Source organism: Peromyscus eremicus, chromosome 6 (assembly GCF_949786415.1).
Source record: "Peromyscus eremicus chromosome 6, PerEre_H2_v1, whole genome shotgun sequence".
Lineage (NCBI taxonomy): Eukaryota > Metazoa > Chordata > Mammalia > Rodentia > Cricetidae > Peromyscus > Peromyscus eremicus.
In genome coordinates, this window is record NC_081421.1 from 34195390 (window position 1) to 34212576 (window position 17187).

Genomic DNA, 17187 nt, shown 5'->3' on the forward strand with positions numbered 1-17187 from the left:
GATATGAATTAAAATATGCTGGAAAAATACAAAATCACTCACCCTGAAACAATAAGGTTCTCTTTCATAATGGTGACTCCAGCAGCTGATTGCCAACCCTGTTTCCCCCTGAAGTACACACAATAAACTATTCCTCCTATTCTCCTCTGAAGGCATAAGCCATACTCCACATGCAAATCTTTTTCCTGTTGCTGTGGGATGGTCTGTATGTCAAGTGTGTTGCTGATTGGTCAATAAATAAATCACTGATTGGCCAGTGGCCAGGCAGGAAGTATAGACGGGATAAGGAGGAGAATAAAGCTGGGAAGTGGAAGGCTGAGAGAGAGACACTGCCAGCCGCCACCAGGACAAGCAGCATGTGAAGATGCCGGTAAGCCACGACCCACGTGGCAAGGTATAGATTTATAGAAATGGATTAATTTAAGTTGTATGAACAGTTAGCAAGAAGCCTGCCATGGCCATACAGTTTGTAACCAATATAAGTCTCTGTGTTTACTTGGTTGGGTCTGAGCGGCTGTGGGACTGGCAGGTGACAAAGATTTGTCCTGACTGTGGGCAAGCAGGAAAACTCTAGCTACATCCTATGACTGCAATGGAGAGTCAACTACATGACACAAATGGGAAATTTTAAAACTCTGAGGTTGTAGAGTCATTTAATTTAAGAATTTATAATATTTGATCATGGAAACCAAGGTTATTACTGTGGGGACCAACGTACTGGAATCAAGGCCACTTGAATCAATACAGAAGAGTTTCTCTCAGAAAAAAATTTCTAAATAGCTGGAGGTGCAGCTATTCAAGAATTAATATGCCTTCCAAAGGAGAAATCACTCTATACACTTGAGATTAAAAAAGAAAAATTTTATTAATGATAGCATGCATCTATTTCTGACTAATGCTCAATGAGAAGCCAGCCTGGAACAGATTTTGCATTCCACATGTTCTGTCATCCTTAAATTTCTTTTAGGTTTAGGCTCCAGTTACACTTTGAACAATTTAAATAGGATTAGGAGATTGCAAGTCTAGACACTTAGGCGGATGGGAAATTCACACAGCAAAGATAATTCCAGATTTATTTCTTAAGTACCCCACTAACATGAAACAGCAGGTCATTCTTCAGTGACAGGGTCCTGAGGTAGAGGTGCCAGGAGATGAGAAGGCACTTCCTCATCCAGGGGGTGAGAAGGGTAGGAAAAGTAGAAGTCAGAAAAAATAAAGGCTGGAATAGGGAGGTCTTGTACAAGTTATGCCTCATGCCAAGTAAACTTCTTAAGGAGAATAGCATCTTCCAGTGGGAAATGGAAGAAAATAAAAGACTTCTATAAAGTCAACAGAAGCTACCATACAATGGGACAAACTCGGGAGGAGGCAATTCACACACTGCTGCAGAAGAAGAACACAGAGTATCTCAAAAACATTACTGGCTAAGCACATAGTGGCCTTGGGATTGATAACCATACTGCCCTGTGGTAATAAGAGTTGTATTCCCAGGATCTGAAGCAACCCCTTCACAAAGGTCCTGGCCCCAGATCATTACCAGCTCTCCCTAGCATATTCCTGGTTTTAAAGAAGGAGCTCTATTTTATTCTCAATATATGAGGTCCTTAGAGAAAGCTCCCAAGTCTTAGACTCCAGGCCTTTACTGGCCCTCTGAAGCACCTTCCTTCTCTCTGTGTGAGGGCCTAGAGGAAAAGTCTTGTTGATCAGGCCATCATTCAACACAATAGTGTTTTCCTTTTCAAATAGGTGTCACCTTGTCCATCTGTCAGAACCATGCTTTTCTGAAGAAAAAAAATTAAGACCTTAATTGCACACCAGGCCTTAAGGTTGGTTGTGACCCTGTAGTGCCCCCTAGAGCAGCTTGTTAGAGGCCTGTTCTTTGATATAAGGATGGGCCTAGTGCTTGAAAATCAGGGGTGTCTCCTTTGTCATAGTTTGGAGCCAAATGCCTGGACAATCCTGGTGAACAAATGTGTATCCTAGCATCTTAATCTCTAACAGGCCTGGTTAGCATACACTTATCTTTGTGGTATTTTAGAGGCAGCTTCCCTTAGCTAAATTCTACTCTCTATGACTTACTATCTCCTAAGCATTGATAAATCCTTTATATCGCCAATTCTACTCCTCTATATCACAGCTTAATAGTGGAGTGCTACTCAACACAAGAGATACCATTTATAATCCCTATAAAATTATTTGCAAATTCATCATTAGAGAAACTAGGCCTCTTAAACAAATTTAAGAGCTGCCTTCCATGACTGCATGAAAAGCATGTTGACCTTGACTACAAAGATGTTTCTACACATAGCTCCCTGTTCCCAATGCTCTGAGCAGAGGCAGCCCACAGAGCAATGTTATTCAGAGTCCTACACCTGGGTCCAGGGAGTTGCAAGGACAACATGGTACCTCACAGGATGGGGAAGCTGGCTACAGGTTCCCAATCAACCCCAGAGAGGACTGCCACACTGGCTTCTGAGGCTCACCATTTGCTCCTCCTGACCTAGGGACGACGGCCTCTTGCTCACCATGCCGTGGCTTCCCAGCTCACCCATGCTCTCTCCTCTGCTCCTTCCAACAGCACAGGCAGCACACAAAACCACTGGTGTATACTCTGCTACAAAGACAAGCCTGCAGCCTGGCCCTGGAAAGCCCACCCCCAACACTCTCCTCTGACTGGCAGGTAAGCCTGGAGGGCCTGATTGGCTAGTGAGGCCTGAGTGACAAGAGCACCTTCCTTAGGATAACTGTGTGCTTAAAGACTCTGTACAGTGAGTGGTTCCTGGCCCTGCCTTCCACCCAAGACACAGACCTTTTCTAGATCTGCAGAGATTTCCATTACAACAGCACTTGCCCCTGGCTCAAATAGCTGACCTTGGTATATTCCTGCACTCCACAGGCACTTCCTCTTCTTCCTCCTGGACACCATGTGGCTAGCTTGCACAGCCCATTACACAATGTGGAGTGGAGTGATTCCCCTCTCCACCAGGTTGAAGAATGCCCAGAATATTAACATTAAAGAGAGATTTTAGGACACAAAATGAGATGTCTGTTTTATGGATTCCCACTGAAGTCTGATGAACTCAGGTACTTTTTACCTGGTTGTCACAGGGACTTTAGACAACCAGGAGAGAAAAGCTGGAACCAGATCACAGACAAGATAGATCTTTGTTCCATCAGAAGGCTGCATGATGGTTCCATTGCTTTAGGAGTTTTATTCCTGTAATTCATTTCAATCTCTTGACAATTTAACAACAATATGAAGTGTAGTCTTTACAATAAGTTGAATACTTAAAGAGAAATAGAACAAGTTCCTTTATGAGCACTACTGTTAGGTACAACATCTTCCTCTGGGCAAGTGAAAACAAAAGAAAACAAAATAACAGTATTAGTAACGTTCTCTGATTGAACAGAACTGATAGAATCAGTCTCCCTATGTAGGCAGAAAGTGAATTTATTAGAATATCTCACAGTCTGTGGTCCAGCTAGTCCAACATTGGCTGTCAACCAATGAAAACCTGAAGAATTCAGTACTTCTTCAATCCATGAAGCTGGATGTCTCGAACGGTCTTCAGTATACACCAGAATTCCTAAAAATTGGGCTCTAAAGAGAGTAAATGAATGACCTTCCTAGGCAAAGAGAATGAGCTTCCTTCTTCAATATTCTTTATATATATATATATATATATATATATATATATATATATATATATATATATATATATATATAGGCTGCCACCAGAAGGTCTGGCCAAGATTAAAGGTGGATCAAATTTCCTTGAAGATCCAGAAGGGTCTTCTCATTTCAAAATTTTAATTAAGAATAATCTCTCACAGGTATACCCAAGTGCTGTCAGCCACAAAGATATGAAGTGGGGATTCAGCCATCATTGACAAGTCCAACCCATTAGAACTGGGGGTTCTGGTAGAGGAGTTAAAAGCCTAAAAGCAAGGTGTTTTGGAGTTATTGCCTTTTCGATGTATTGGCTGTTTCCTGCAGTGAATTTCTTGTGTGAAATTGTAGCTTTCTCATCTGTTACTACCATGGGATTCATTTCACAAGAGCTTCTAGCAGTGTAATTGATCATTATTGGGCACAATTTCCCCTATGCATTTGGGGTATATTGATAACTTCCCACAGTCATGTGTGAAAACAGTTACACAGGCAAAATTCTGAGACATTCTCAGACATTCAAGGACAAAGTATGAGCATATCGTTGATTTGCAACCCTTAGATAGATAGAAATGTACTCTGGCTTTACCTCACCTGCAGATAAGAAAAACTATCCTGAACTAACCTCACTAACCCTAAACTCTTAACTCCTTATACTTACTTTCACCTCAGTTTATTAACACAAGACTTTAGCTTAGAGATTTATTGCTTGTAAATACTGAGATATAGTGGAAAAGGTAATCAGCCATTTGCTAGTACCTGGAGATGAGTAAACTTTCCCAAGAACCCTTTGAGGACCTGTCCCTCCATGGCCAGAGGGGCTGGAAGGTGCCAGGTTCTGTTTCTTGTACAAATTAAGCTTAATTCTATCTTGATTCTACATCTTTAAGCAATAGGTGCAATCTTTAGATCTAAGTAGTTCCTTTTAAGCAACTGATTATAGCTGAAGTGCTACAGCAGACCAAAAGCTGCACATCATCCTCTACTGCTTAGGCAGGTTGCCTAGTAACCAAGGATGCTTACCCTGCCTGTTGGAAAAATGACTCATCAGAGCCCTTTGGAAGCAGAGAAGGTGGAAAAGACAGTTTTAACTTATTCATCATTTTCACTGATTAATAGATTTTTTTTAACTTATATGTAGCCACATTTAGGAATGTAGTTTGAGCCCAGGAATTTCTCCCTCAGATTTCTTTTGTGGATTTAATTCTTAGTTGAAAACTTTCACTAGCCACTCCCACCTTGTGTCGTAAGTGAAACCTGATAGTTATTGCTCTGTGTATGAATTTCAAGCCTCTCCTTGCATTGCCAAAGAATTATTGTTTTTAAATGTATATAGGCCGGTACCCTCGCTGTAGAGATGACGCTTACTTGGAACAATAAAAAGATGGACTGAAAGAGCACAGTGTGAGTAGATTCATTCCTCTCCTCTCACATCTAGTTTTCCTCCACTGGTTGTAGAATTTCCTTTCGACTCAGAGAGAAAGTCTTTAAGGCACGCCCCTAAAAACTTTTGTTATCCTTACCCAATTCTTTGTGCATTAGTTAATTCCAGAGTTACTCAGTTTTAGGTACCAAAAACAGTCATCACAAGAGGCAAGACAGAAGATCTGAGAAAGATTTCTTACCTGAAGGAGGCAAGGAGAATGTGGCAGTCATTTCCAAAGCAATGCTTTGCCTAAGCAACAGAAGCATGGGGATTTTACGTGGGGAGTCTGTAAACATTCATGTAGAGTTCTGCTATTCTCACACTGACAATGGAGAGGGAATATAAATACAGAAAACACAAAGGAAAAGCCACCTATCAGCACTGTGGTCACTGCTCTTAGTTGGATGGCTCTGCTGAGCTACTGTAACCTAAGAACAAGGCTTCTTTTGCCTCTGAGCAGGCAGGGTCAGAAGGCCACAGCTGCTTCCACACAGGATCATTTTGACTAGGAGTTCATTTTAACAAGCCCTGGCTGCTGTCTGTCTCAGGACTGTGACACTGCTGTAGAGAATTCCACTATTTCCTTTTTATAATTTTTTTAAAAATGTTAATTATATGGGTATTTTGCCTGCATGTGTCTTTGCACAGAACCTACAGAGGCCAGAAGGGAGCAAGATATCCCTGGGCCTGGAGTTACAGCAAATAGTTAGCTACCATGTGGGTTCTGGGGATGGAATTTGGATCCTCTGAAACAACATCCAGTGATTTTATCTACTGGGTAAGCTCTCTAGCCCTTCTATTATTTAAATTTTATTCCTATACATTTTAATTAAAAGATACAGCATCACTTTCCCCTCGTTCTCTCTTCACTCCATCCCTTTTCTAATGTTTCCCTTCCAACTTCTTCCTTGTCAAGTATGTATGAGTAAGTATGCTGAAATACATGAAGGTAACCTGCTGAGTCTGTTTTTGTTGGTTGTATATGGTTGCAGGGCTGACGACAGTGTAATAGAGAGCAGTAAGGGAATGTACATTAGTGACACAGAAGAGGAATCAAACGTGGATGTTGAAAGTGTGTTTCAGTAAAAGGCCTTGTAGATGTCCATGAATTCATATCCAGGTTCTTTTCATTTTGAACACCAAACAGGGTGGTGAAGTAGTCTCATTTCTATTAAACTGATAAAATAACCTGACTCAAAGTAACTTTGGGGGAAAACATTCACTTGATTCATAATTTTATGGTACATCCCTATCAAACAGGACCTTTCCTGCCATGGTCACCAAAGTATCATGATACTAATAATGTAAAACACTCTCACCTTCTTAAATCCCAAAGTGTTGAAAAATTTCAACATTTATTAAGTCTACAGACACATAAATGTATGTGACAGATGCAGCAATCAGGAGAGAACAGGAGAATAGCAAATAATCAATCACATTTAAGGAAACCAAAACCTAACAGCTTCCTGTATCACACTGTACAAGTTCTGAGACTCTAATGATATCCTGGGCTCTCAGAGACTGAGGAAGCTCCATGTTTCAGGCTCTGCCATCCCTAGCACACACAGCTTGCCTACCATCCCAGTTCTACTCCACAACTGCAGCTCTCATTGGTCATCCTACAGTCCAGGAACCTACCACCCTTTCAGCTGTCCACTGTACTCACTGACCTCTCAGGGCCTCTCCGCAGGTGTTTCAAATCTGTTCCAGTGTCATCAGCTCTTCATGAGCCCTTCAGTCTTGGATTGGCAGGCAAGATACCAAGGCAGTAGAATCCCAGCAAATTACCAAACTGTCTGGGCTCTGCCCAGATATCAAGCAAAGGTAGTATCTATTCCTTCGGTCTACTGTATGTGGATTCTACTTTTTACCTGACAGCTTACTGAATTTGAGGGGACACAAAGGGGTAAAGAATAAACACAGCAGACAGGAGGACACATGAAGGAGATAGGAAAGGACAGGAGGAGTCAGGAAGGACCTGAGTGTCCCCAGGGCACTGGAGGTGCTTCAGTTCTCTGAGTCCCAGTATCAGCTCCCTGGAGTCTCTACTGTCTGGTCCATCTAGTCCTGACCTGGAGATGGTGCACTGAAGGAGCCTGGGAAATGCTCCTATTCCCAGCCTTGCAGTTACTGTTTGTACTTCAAACCAACTTGGCTTGTCCTCAGTCAAGTGACAAGAACACAGAAATGTGAGCAGGGGAAGAACAGAAAGATATTAACCCTATCCAATCAGAAGCCTGGCAAAGTCTTCTCCCCATCCTCTACACTCACATCCTGAGACCCTGTCACCCTAGAAATGTTGTGAGCCTGAATTTTAAGGCAATTAGAACTTACATCTTCCACAGCTTCGACCTTGGGGTTCACATGCCTCATGGAAAGACACCTTAAGCTTTGGAGGTGAGATTATCCAGAGGCCCACAGTCTTGTTCTAGTCTGTAGAAGATAGCAAGGGACAGTTTCCTGAGCCCACCATAGACTCATCTGTTCCTGGGGGCCTGACTCCATACCCCACTGTACACTCAGTCCTTGTCTGTTCCTGGGGGCCTGCCTCCATACCCCACTGTACACTCAGTCCTTGTCTGTTCCTGGGGGCCTGCCTCCATACCCCACTGTACACTCAGTCCTTGTCTGTTCCTGGGGGCCTGCCTCCATACCCCACTGTACACTCAGTCCTTGTCTGTTCCTGGGGGCCTGCCTCCATACCCCACTGTACACTCAGTCCTTGGATGATGTTGAAACCCTCAAACTCCAGCCTCTGCCTCCTAAGTTTTGGGATGACAGGGTTGGGACACCATATCTGGCTTTGGTGACTTCTTATTCCACTTTACTGGGTGTCATGGAGTGAATATGTAGACATTCAAAATATAAAATTTTAAAAGTCAATAAAAAGAAGTAACCATGGTAGTTGATCACACTGTATCCATAGTCAGGAAGCAGATAGTGATGAATGTTGGTCATTATTACATAATTCAGGACCAAATCCATGGAATGGAATGGTGCTATCATTTCTAGAAGGCAGAAGTCTTCTCATCTCAATGAACTTAATATATAAGATAATCTCTCATAGGCACACCTCAGAGAATAACATGATCTAGATAAGCCCTCAGAGGAGTGACTGGAGGAGTGTCCCTTGACTGACTCTTATCAAGTTGAAAATCAATATTAGCCATCACACAAAATTAATAAAATTTGCTGTGTAACTGTCTGTGTAGAGAGTGACACTATTCCTTTTTTTTAATGATATCTCAAATACCAATGAGCCATGTTTGAAGACAAAGTACATAAAACATAGGAGTATGGACTTACTCCTTTCCCAGATGTAAGCAGCAATTTGCTGAGAATCTCCAGGACAGGATTATGAACTCCATGTAGAGCAAGGCATGGTGCAGAACCCTTCTGACCCATATTTTTACTTTATTAAATCAGAATCCTACCCATGCCACATCAGCAACTGACAGATGATCTTTTTTACCAAAGAGAAGGAAAGAGGGAGACAGAGAGACAGCCAGCCAGAGAGAAGGACAGAGAGAGAGAGAGAGAGAGAGAGAGAGAGAGAGAGAGAGAGAGAGAGAGAGACTGACTCCCTAAGGACCCATTAAAATGGAACTTACAAAGTCAACGAACTGTAAACACGGCTTTGTGTCAATTCTTAAGTGTGGCTCTCCCTCATAAGACTACACTATCCAAAAGTCCTTTCTTTCTAATAATATCTGCGCTAAATCCATGATAAACATCTCTTTTTAGCAAGGTATAGTCATATGAGGGAGAGGCAGGTGGATGTCTGTGAGTTCCAGGTCTAGCCTATCTACTACATAGTGAGTTCCAGGTCAGACAGGGTTAGAACATGAGACTGTGTCTCTCCAAATGATCTTGTTATCAAAGAGGAGAGACAGAAGCAGAGAGACTGAGAGACAGAGAGGAGAGAGAGAGAGAGAGAGAGAGAGAGAGAGAGAGAGAGAGAGAGAGAGAGAGAGAGAGACTCCCTAAGGACCTACTGAAATGGAATTTACAAAATCAACAGAACTGTATACATGGCTTTGTGTCAATTCTTAAGTGTGGCTGTCCCTCACAAGACTACACTATCCAAAAGATCACTCCAAAAAGTCTTCTTAGTAAACATCAGGACTAAGAAAGTGGGTTAACAGATAAAGTACTCACCTTGCAATTATCCCTTTACTTCTGCACTATAAAGTCAGTTGCAACAGTGCATGCCTATAGTCCAATGCTTTTAAGGCAAGATAAAAGGCAGGCAGCTACCTATGACTCTATGTGTATAGAAATTAAATAAACACAGATTTCACGACTTTCAACTCAAAGTGACCCTTAAACTGTTGTTTCTCACCCTCTAGCTACTGATATTTCTCTAAGAGAGGCTTCACATTCTAGAGTTCTCTCTGCAAAGGGAGGTGATCTCCTGCAGATCCTGCTATGGCTCTGCAGCCTTCATGCTCCCTTGTGTTTTCAGGCAAACCCAGCCCCAATGATGCCCACACAGAAAACACTGTAGAAGAGTAATTTAATGTCTGATTCCTCCCACATAATGTCACAAGATATGGCATCTGCCCTATCCACCTGCCCAAAACCATGCAAACCTGAGATACCTCTGCAGCTCAGAACTTCCTTTTGTCCGCTGGAACTGACCTTCACTGAATCACATCACAGTGGCTGGCAGTAACAGAAAGCTAAAAGCATTCTAATAATGTATTACTGAAGGATGATCCCCATCACTCCCTTTCTACTATTTTCTAAACTGTCTGTAACATTTACAAGACAAACATGAAAGGGAGATGTAACGTCTAGAACTTTTAAAAACCAGACCTTCAGATTTCCAATCTGTCTTCCCAGATTCCCACTGTCACAGAAGCAAAGCCTATGTGTACACACTGGACAGTGATATTACAAGCATCATAACCTCACACACCAGGGTGGCAGAGCCTTCTCATCCCCAGGGAATCCACACTCCCTGGATCAGTAAGGATCAGAGGCCAAGGGCCACTGCCCAGGTCACCACAGGGACCAACAGAAACACAGTCTGGCTCATGGTCTATCCCAGTCCCAGCAGTTCAGACTCTGACAGCTCAGCCAACCTGCTCTTCCTGGACAGTGGCCCCCCACACTCACCATGGCATAGCTATGGTATTCCTTAGAGCTCCCTATAGCAGAAGCAGAGGAGAATCCCAAAGAGAACTTGGAAGTTACCTCCCACTGGTGCTACTGATGGCTAAGTATTCCCAAAACTCTTCATTAGTTAGGACCACCCAGTTGGACCTGAGGACATTAGCAGTTACCCTACTGGGTGAGCAGAGATCCAATGACTCAAACAACACAAGCCTTCCCAGCTCTCTGCCCTTCCACACTAGGGTTGGACAGGTATCTAGTCTGAGAAACTTGTAGTTTAGAGAATATTCCATTCTCTAGAGCACTTTCTATTCCTCTTTCAAGGTACTGGGTCCTTTGCATGCACATTCCATTACACACTCAATGTCCAGTGAAGCCAACCTTTTGCTTCAGGGCTGCGGGGTCCTGAAGCCAAACACAGGTCACATTCAAACAGTAACTGGTGTTAAAGCAGAAAAGGGTCATGGATTAGAACACAATGAAGGGTCTATGGGAGGGCTTGGAGCCAGGAAAGAGATAGTGGAATGAGGAAATAATAATCCCATAAAATTATGTTGGAAAGTTGAAACAGGCTTTATGGCCATGTGCTCCAGAGACTAGGGAGGTGTATTAGAGCACACTAAGTACTACTCATACATTTCTCCCAGGCTGTACATCTTAAACCTGGAAAAGAGTCACGTTAGGCAGGATCACACCATTTTATCCAGTTCTTCTATTTAGGTTGAACTGGTGTAACTAATGTAATTTTGTTTCACAAAACTTCAGTTCTTTATCCAGATTCTTGATTGACTGGTCTGTGAAATAGAGAAATGGTCAGTCAGGACATTTATGGAATGTCTAAAATCAATGACCTCACTACTCATTGCCTCTGTCAACTCCTCTCACAGCAGGAAAGCTTTCACCTCCTTCTTGCCAATCCTTTCTGTGCTGTGAGTACATCTGCTTTACTGTGGGTCAGTGAACTCAACTCTTACACAGGTCCCACTTCATGTTTAATTTCACAATGAAATCTAGAGAGGTTGAGGGTACTCATTCACTGGTCTATTTTCCATCTCACTGACCAGTCAAAGCCCTTCCTGGAAGGATTTGCAGGACTGTCTTCCCAGCACTGGGCAGCAGAGGCAGGATTTGGTGTTCAAAACAATTCTCACTTATGTAGTATGAGACAAACTTGAGCTACAGGAGACATTGGTCCAAACCAGTGGTTCTCAACCTTCCTAATTCTGTCATACTTTAATACAGTCTTTTATGAGGTGGTGAACCCAACTATAAAATTATTTTCACTGCTACTTCATAACTAAAATTTTGCTACTGTTATAAATTATAATAAAAATGTCTGTTTATTCCAATGGTCTAAGGCCACTGCTGTTAAAGGGAGCCTCTACCCTTCATGCTGAGAACCATTGCTCTATAAAGGTATATAAATAAATAAACAGCACCTAAGAAAAATTGGAAAGAAATTCTTAATGGCTAGGAAACATTGGAAAACAGAAACAAATGGAGATTAGAGCTATAATACATTTAAAGAAAGTGAAATTTACAAAATGATAACACTAATTGACTTTTTAAAATGATAGAAATAACTGGAAGAACACTTAGCAGTACTGATTTTGCAACAGAGTAGGCACTTCCCTGTTAGAGAGAATGGCATTCATAAGACACTGCATGACTTTCCCATGTTAAGTGTCAGCTGCTGGGTGCTATAAGCTGACACATGGAGTTAAAGCCAATGGCCTGTGTCTCAGACTTCTGAGCTGACTTAACTGTGTCAACCAGGAATGCTCATATCTGCATAGGAGAGTTCCCTAACTGGAAACTGAAGACTCAGTACTTCAAGTTACCCTCCCTAAATGTACACCCACCAATTCTGCCTATCTTCATCCACATGGAAGGAATAATACCAGGAGTTAAATTACACAGAAAGTCACTCCCCCTGCCCAGCGGGTCCTTTTTTATGATGAAGACCTCTGCAGCTCACTGCCTTAAACTCCAGCCCATGATCTAGCTATTGCCTAGTCTGTTTTCCCCTGCAGTGTACACAGGACACTCTTCCTCCTCCTCTTCTGGTCTGAAGGGAGATGCCATGATCCACACACAAATATTTTCCTGTTACTGCAATGGGCAGTCCACTATGTGACTCAAAGTGGTTACTTTAGAACTCTATGGTGCTACAGACCTGCAATACAAGAATTCATGGTGCTGACTGGGCAGTGGTGGCGCATGCCTTTAATCCCAGCACTCAGGAGACAGAAGCAGGCGGATCTCTGTGAGTTCGAGGCCTGCCTGGACTACAGAGGGAGTTCTAGGAAAGGCACAAAGCTACACAGAGAAACTCTGTCTTGAGAAACCAAAAAAAAAAAAAATGAATTTTTGGTGCTTGGTCAGGACAATAGCAAGGGGAATGCCCTGTGGGGATACAGACAGGATTCAAGTCCTCCTCAATCTACATCAGAGAATTTGACTCAAAAACACTTTTCAAAAAGACTGGAAATGCAGCTGTTCTAGACTATGATGGCAGCACGCCAGGACTTAACATTGGTTGTGACCCTGTGAGCATCCTGTTAGAGGCCAGTTCTTTGACAGGGGGCAGGGAATGGGGGGACCCTTTTGGCTGGTTGTAAATTAGCATTTTCTCCTTTGTTATGGGAATGTTCCTCAATGGCTGGTTAGTCCTGGGGAACAAGTATTTACATCTTATCATAGTAATCTCTGTAAGGCACGGTTAGCATACTACATATCTTAGGGATATCTGAGAGACAGCCCTCCCTTAGCTTAATTCTACTTTGTGACTTAATGTCTCCTAAGAATGGGTAAATCGTTTTACCATCAATTCTACTCTTCTACATCACAGTTTAGCAGTGGAGTGCTACTCTACACAGGAGATGTCCTCTACCAGCTCCACAAAATTAACTACAAATAGATCCTAAACCTAAATGTTGAAAATGCAGAAGTGCTTAAAAATTCTACAGAGACCAGGGCTTTCTGAGTTTGGCAAATCTGCCTTCCATAGTGACAATACAAGCATTACAGGCCCCAACATTTCACAGGGACATCAACAACAAGGATATTAGTAAGTCTTGTTCCCAATGCTCCGCACAAACACAGCCCACAACACGGAGAGAAGTTATTCAGAGGCTTCAGCCCCAGCCCAAGGAGTTGCAAGGGCCACGTAGGACACGCAGGATCAAAAAGGAATACACGCGTGACACACAGGACCAGGAAGGAACATGTGGGACTCGCAGGGCCACACAGGACCAGGCAGGACCACGCTGAATTCTGCGTCTGGCCACTAGCTCCCACCCTTCCTCGGGAGGACCCACCACCCGGCTCCGGCTCAGCCGGCCGCTCCTCCCAGTCTGGGGGAAGCATCCCCTCGCTCACCATGGCCGGCCACTCCTCCTGCTCTGGGAACAGAAGCCCCCTGCTCACCATGGCGCAGCTGCCAAGTACTCAACCCACAGCAGAGCCCACGGGGCACAGCACAAGAGGCCAACTTCCTACTTCCTCATCATAAGAGCTGAACCAGAAGCCTAGCACCAGGAGGAAGAACACTCCCATCTGACTGGTGAGTCCGCTCGACTCCCTGATTGGCTAGTGAGGCCTGAGTGACAGGACTGGGTAAGCTGAAGGAAAACAATACAGTGGTTCCCAGCCCTGGCTTCCACCTGAAGCTCAAACCTATCCCAGACTGGCTGGAGATTTGAGCCAAATTCCACAGCAAGTCTCTAGTTAATGTAAACTAATGGGTTCAGTTTTAAAAGAAAGTATACATTTTCAGAAGGAGGCTACTCAGACACTATTGCACAAGAGGAACACAAGGTATCTCTAGAACATCATTATAAACAAAGTCCACAGTGGCTGGGACTGATTACCACAGCCCCAGGTGTGGAAAGAGATGGTTCTCAGGATCTGAAACAAACCCTTCCCAAAGGCCTTGGTCCCAGACTTTTACCAGCTCTCCCGAGCATACTCCTAGTTTTAGAGAAGGAAATCTCCTCTCCCCCCTCCCCTGCCCCCGCCCCCGCCCTTCCCCTATACATCAGGGCCTTAGAGAAACCTCCCAAGGCTTAGACAGGTTGCAAAACTGAGAGAGGCATAGTTTCTCAAGTATCTTCTAGGAGTTCTGCACTTTGAATTTGACATTTATGTGTAAGATCCATTTGGAGTTAATTTTGTGGAGATTACAAATGGCATCTCATGTACTGGGTAGCACTCCTCTACTGAGCTGTGATGTAGAAGAGTAGAACTGGTGATATAAAGGATTTGGCAATGCTTTGGTCATAGTAAATCATACAAAGTGGAATTAAATGGTGGTGTGTGTGTGTGTGTGGGTGTCTGCCTCTAAAACACCCAAAGACAAGTAGTATGTAAACCAGGCCTGTTACAGAATAAGATGCTAGGATGTAATTGTTTGTTCAGCTTTTGAGTATAGTGGTCACATGTCTATACATGTGCTAATGGGATGTGCATCTATGGAGAGAGGATAGAGCGAACCCTATGGGTAAAGATCTCTCTGTACTAAGCTGGAACATCATAGTTTTAAGAGGGATTTCATAGTTGTGCTGGCTGTACACATCTATTCAATGATGTTTTGTCATGTGTTTGCTGGTTCTTCGTGTTTCCTACATACACCCATTAAAAACCAAAAGCACTGGGTGCTGCCAGTGCACGCCTTTAATCCCAGAACTCAGGAGGCAGAGGCAGGCGAATCTCTGTGTGTTCGAGGCCCGCCTGGTCTACAAAGCATGTTCCAGGAAAGGCGCAAAGCTACACAGAGAAACCCTATCTAAAACAACAACAACAACAACAAAAAAAAGCAGTGATGCCATGTATTATATATGAAGACTGCCTTGTGTTTTCTCTAAGGACTAAATTATTACATTATCTTATACACAGTTTCTATTCAGCTTTCTTTTGTTTGATTCTTGTTCCTCAGCACTATCTAAGGACAAACAATTGGCACCATCCTATGATCAGCTGTGCCTGCTTATAAGGGATGACCACCATCAGATTTGCTGGCTGTTGATATTCCATCATAGAAGAAGATATTCTCTCCTTTGGAGTATAGAACCTCTTTCCCATGCAATTCAGACCTAATGACATGTGACCTTCTGGGGCACTAGGTGGAGCCTGATGAAGTGCTCCTATTCCCAGCCTTACAAAGTCCCCTCCCCACCTCAGCAACTGACCTATGATCTTCTTACCAAAGGGAAGGAGAGACACAGAGATAGAGAGACAGAGATAGAGAGACAAAGACATAATGAGAAAGAGTGATAGAGAGAGACTCCCTAAGGACCCATTGAAATGGAACTTACAAAGTCAACAGAACTGTAAACATGGCTTTGTGTCAGTTCTTAAGTGTGGTGCTCCCTCACAAGACCACACTATCCAAAAGTTCTTTCTTTCCACTAATGTCTGTGTTAAATCCAAGATAAACATCTCTTTTTAGCCAGATGTGGTCACATGAGGCAGAGACAGGTATATGTCTGTGAGTTCCAGGCCTAGCCTATCGACTACATGATGGTTCCTAGGTCAGACAGGGTTAGAAAGTGAGACTGTGCCTCAAAACAGACCCACTCCAAAACTCTCTACTCAATAAACCTTAGGGCTGAGAAAAAGGGGTTAACAGATAAAGTACTCACCTTGCAACTATCTGTTTATAAAGTCAGTTGCAACAGTACATGCCTATAGTCCAGTGGTTTAAGGCAAGATAAAAGGCAGAGAGAAGAAATCCTGCCAGCTATGAACAAAATAGATAGCAAAACAGAGACCTTGTCTCTAGCATGCTAATGGGAACAATTAAAGTTATTAAATTTATTCTCTGAATTTTCCACCCATCCCATAACACACATGCACACCTTTCCACACACAAATGAACCAACCCATACAAACAGTCAGAAGAAAATATATAATAAAATTACAAGTTGAATGATGGGGACACAACTTTTATTCCAATACTTGGAGGCAGAGGCTGGTAGAATTCTGGGAGTTTGGGGATAACCTAGTCTACATTCTGAGTTCAATGACAGCCACTAACACAGAGAGAACCTGTCTTGAAATAAAATTCACATTCTGATTTGCATTGACTCATCCTGAAATCCTTTTCCAAAGTGCACTGAGGTGCCCCAGCTTGATCTGAGCAGAGGTCCCTATAAACACTCAGTTTGCAGCAACACAGCATGAGGCTGTGTCTCTGAGTCTTTCATCCTTTCACAGAACCAATAGTTTTGTCTGACCATTCTCACTAAATAATTTTAGGCGAGCCTACTTGAGCCATAAATGGGAGTACAGAGGCAGGAAGACCACTGGCAGTTTTAGGAAAGCTTGTCCTATATAGACACACACACACACACACACACACACACACACACATGCACACACATGCAATGTAAAAGAAAAACAAAACTAAATAACGAAGAGCACAGCAGATTCAGGACAATATCTCTTGAAGTCATTTCAGGTGTCACCACTAGTTCCTATCAAATTATTCTCAGAAATGAATGTAGCCAAGCACGGTACATAGCAGAGCCAGGCAGATTTCCTTGAATTTGAGACAGATTGGTCTACATAGTGAGTATGATAGTTAGACATGTCTTAACACACACATACACACACACACTCACAAATATAGTTGAATATAATTTTGCTTTTTGTTTGTTACAGGATCTGATTAGAAAGTTCCAGCTGACCTAGATCTCACTATCCATAAACAGCTTAATAAATAATATATATTGAATATTTTAAATCAAGTTCCAGCAAGCTTTCATTATATACCATTGGCTCATTATTCAAAATACAGCAATTTTCTATACAAGAGGGAGCTTTCAAGGAATTTTCTGTATATTTACTTATATTTCAAGAGAACTGGAAGTGGGAGAAATTTTACACTGTTTACATTCCTAGGTTGTTTTCCTCCATCCAGGCATTCTATTGAAAGACCCTAACCCTTCAGGCTTACAACCCCCAAGCCCCA